Source organism: Cupressus sempervirens, chromosome 3 (assembly GCF_028749045.1).
Source record: "Cupressus sempervirens isolate cs-2001-9-10 chromosome 3, ASM2874904v1, whole genome shotgun sequence".
Taxonomy (NCBI): domain Eukaryota; kingdom Viridiplantae; phylum Streptophyta; class Pinopsida; order Cupressales; family Cupressaceae; genus Cupressus; species Cupressus sempervirens.
The window spans coordinates 49,371,792-49,376,108 of NC_143120.1; the positions used below are offsets into that span (position 1 = coordinate 49,371,792).

At 33.5% G+C, this 4,317-nt stretch overlaps 1 long non-coding RNA gene across 1 annotated transcript; it reads right to left on the bottom strand.

The window, feature by feature from the left end:
• Positions 1–282: 282 nt before the first annotated feature.
• Positions 283–2,134, bottom strand: LOC149564734 (uncharacterized). The gene is made up of 2 exons (XR_016361449.1): positions 2,028–2,134; positions 283–581 (listed from the first exon to the last, which is right to left on the bottom strand). It is a non-coding gene; the product is annotated as an uncharacterized LOC149564734 (long non-coding RNA).
• Positions 2,135–4,317: the final 2,183 nt, after the last annotated feature.

The following is a 4,317-nucleotide window of genomic DNA, read 5'->3' on the forward strand; positions in this document are numbered from 1 at the left end:
AGTCAATGGTGTGAATTAGAACAAGAGGGTAATAAACCCAAAAAAAAAAAACAACTTTAAGATCTCAAAATTATATTTACAAAATATCATTTATAATTGATTGCCAATGAGAATCATATCCGACAACATACAACCAAATTCAAATTAAATATCTTAATGGAAATTCAAGCTATAGTATAAATTTTATGAATACACTTACATTCCAAAACAATTATTAAATAACTAAGAATTGCCAATGAGAATCATATCCGACAACATACAACCAAATTCAAATTAAATATCTTAATGGAAATTCAAGCTATAGTATAAATTTTATGAATACACTTACATTCCAAAACAATTATTAAATAACTAAGAGATAGTTTCCATACTTGGTCTCACCACTGAAACCAAAATTTTGGGCACTTTGGGGTTAGCCTCATTTTTCCGCTTCCCTGCTCTTTCACCATATATACAAATAATCTTCTATTCACACAATTGTTTAATGTCTCAATGACTTTAGATTACATTGAAACGTAAAAAGCTTGATAATTTAAGATCTCAGTCCGCTATAGCCAAAAGAGTGATAGAGTGCAGAGGCCCTGAACAGACAAAATAAGAAGAATTAGTGACAATGAACACAAGTAACATTGTGATGCGGAGCGCACAGCAAAAACATACATGAGCCAATCAAATGTTAAACTCTTGACAATAACAGCACCATCTTCGAAACTGAAATATATAACTTGGTTTCAAATACAATTGATTCGCAGATACACAAAAAAAAAAACTTCAAATATCATAAGGTGGATAACAACTTCAATGAACAAAAGGGAATTTTGAATGTCTTAAATATTTGAAGAAAAGATTCAAATGACGAGGTGCCTCTGCACCATACTCCCACGCTTCAAAAATTTCCATGTCCCATGGAAATGTATTGGTGAGATTCTGCAACATCTTGGTCTCTTCATCTTATTCTGCTTTCCTTACCTCTTTCAACTTTAACTCCTATTCATGGAGTTTGCAGTGGTTGCCATCCATGGTGCTTTACCAAACATCTCAAGTCCACCCTCCAATGCCGCTTCCTTGCGCCTCACCCAGGAGTCCTTTCTTGCCTCTCACCCTAGGTCTTTTGGCAAACCTCGGACCACCCATCTCACCCAATAATGGATTTTGGAAGATGCCTCACCTTCTTTGTGCCTTGCACCTTCTACCCAGCCTCATCCCTATAGGATGAATGGTCATGACAGACCTCTCATGTCTGCCCACACAAAAACTAACACCAAACTGCAGCTTGATGGACAAGCACCTGCAACCTTGAAGCTTACCAACAAGAATCAACATACCCAACATTGCCTGGAGTAGATTTTCTTCCATCTACACACTCAGAATCTTCTGAGCTCTGATACCAATCTGATGAGGAGCAATCACAATAATGATAATAACACACAAAGTACCGAACCAAAAGCATAGGGAACCTAACAAGAATCGATAAGAAGACTGATTCACCATTAAAAACAACACATATTTTCACTACATATAACTATCTACAGATTACAAAATGCACTTACATTTCCTTCTATTGCCCTTATCGATTCTCCTCTCTGTCCCTTCAATCTCTTCCTCTTATAACATTTGAGGTAGTTATGAAGTCTTACAGGATGGTTCGGATTCTTGACAGTCATAAAACAAACTCATCAACTTCCCTATGGTAATTTATTGATTACATTGGTGGCCGAGATCCTTCTATTTTGAATACATTACATTACAATTTTAAATAATAAAACTATGTCATTGTATAAGGGAATTTTGAATGCCTTAAATATTTATAAAACTTTTAATAAAAGATTCAAATGACGAGGTGCCTCTGCACCACATTGCAAAGTAAACACAAAATCAGTAACACAGAACGTACATACTTGTTTGAGGTGTGGGGGATTTGTATCCCTGGAGATTTTTCCATTTTGCAAATAGAATAAAATGAATAAAATGACAAAAATATAGTTTCAGTCAAAGAGGATACAAAATCTTGCAAATTTTTAACTTACTTTCTCCAGGCGCAAAAGAGGACTGTTGAAAAAGGCCAGCAAACTTTCTATTCTCTGAGATGTTAATGTTGTAATACACAAATTAGAAGAAACATTATATAAAAAACTTAAATCAAAACTAGATAAACGTTTCAATGTCTGTTCCAATAATCTATTCATTTGCATATCAAATCTTTAACAGAGTTTGAAAAATAAATTGTACGATGTCATTTAATAAAAAGATTGTACACAAAGAAATGAGACATTGCTGGCCTTTTCACACAGTCTTACATTGCACTTGGGGAAAATAATCTAACAATTTCAGAGATTTTGTATCATTCATAACTGTTTTTTTTCTCTGTTATTTCTTGAAATTGTAACTTCCAAGCGAAAATAAACTAGACGTGCATAGTGAAAGAGGCTCTCTTAAAAGACTCATTATGAATACTGCTACCTGCATGTCTTCTACTATACCCACACTTGCTATATTTATACTATTATTATATGTTATCTTTCATTTCAGCTCTATAGATTTGCAAGATATGCTACTGAAATTGGGTCAGTCACGGAAAGTGTACTAATTTCTCTTTTTTGAAGTTGGAGGCAACTCAATGGACAGTCGTAAATTCAGACAAAAAAGGGGACAAGATCTATGTACCGCGTACCTTAAATCTATTTTCCAGGGCTGGGTTGCATATTAGCCATCCAAAGTTAACATTCTTAGCCGGATTCAACGTTATTGGAATATCAAACGGGTTATTTAGGTTACATTCATTTATATAGATTTCAAGAATTACCTAGAGGAGAGGAGAGGAATCTAGTTCAACACAGCTTATTTCCGAACTTCATAAAATTCTAGGTGAAAGTTTCAAATCATTTCTACCATGTTAGAAGAGATTATTTGGTAATTTCCTTTTTAAATATTGAAATAGTGCAAGAAATTATACAAACAATTATAATAGAGGGAAACACAGGCTACGGCCAACTAGATCACTGCTGTCAAAGAAAAGTTATATAGTACATAGCTTAACAATACGTAATTCAGGGATTAACAGTAAACTTCAACCACACATGAAAGGACAAGCCAATAAACAAGCTCAGAAAACTCTATCAAAATCTGATTTTAAGATTTGCTCAAGTTGTTTTCAACATAACGTATCTTAGATATAGAGTTGAAGTGGTTGGTACTTAATTATATTCAAGTGACTGCCGATCTTTAATTGGTCTTTAATACCTGCCTATAAGCCAGAGCATAAAAAATGAAGTCATGATTAAGGAAAACAGCCATCCTTTTCTGCATGTTAAATAAAATAATATGTGCCATAGAATCTACAGTTCTGTTCTTCTAAAGATTCAAACTCAAGAGAGCCTCTTTCCAATGTGAATGATGATAAAAAATAACAAACATTTCCTTTTGTCCGTCTCAGCTTAAGAATTTTATAGTGTTGACTAAGGCCAATGTCCATGTTGTAAGCACCTAAATGGTGCTGAGTTCAAATCTTCTTCAATAACAATTTTTTTTAAAAATGTTTATGCACATCAACTTGACAAAATGGTCATTTAACTGAATATATTTTTATGCATTTCAATTTATTCCAACTAGAAGTTTAAAATGAAGCATTTTCCTAGTAATAATATAGGCATTTTCATAGGAAGTACTAAGAGGAGAGAATAAATTTCTTTTGACAAAGAGAAGCCAAAATGATGTTTTCCCAGCCAACTCCAATCCTTAGCAAAATCACATTTTAAAGGAGAGCAAGGTTTCATCAATAGATTAATGGATACCAAAGATTTAACAAAAATATATAACCAAACTTTTTCACTATGTTTAACCATCCCAGTCCATATAGTAAAAATCCTACAAGTCTCCAAGTTTCCAAATTTACTGATACCTCTTTTGAATAAAAGGAAAGCCTACCTCAAAAAGGATACCTCAAGAGACTGTCCATAATATTGGATTAGGTTGTTCCACGAAATGAAAGAGGAACCAAAATTGAAATTATGTTCAAGAAAGTCCGTCCAATTCAAATAGTTCCAAACTTATGAAATAAGTTTTAAAAAAACTGAAACGACCATAACCCTCTAATTTGGAAGAAAAGTGACAACAATAGTTTATCTTCCAATCATAGTTTTCCATTTTTTTTTTATGGCCTCTTACCATATGCAAAGGAATCATAGTTCATCCCCTTTAATTGGTCAAATTATCCACTTTTCTATTAAATACACTCCTTGGATTTCAGGATCCAATATGCCCAAACCCACTTTACTTTAGGCATTTGAATCTAACCTTGTCACCCCAATTAGGCCATAA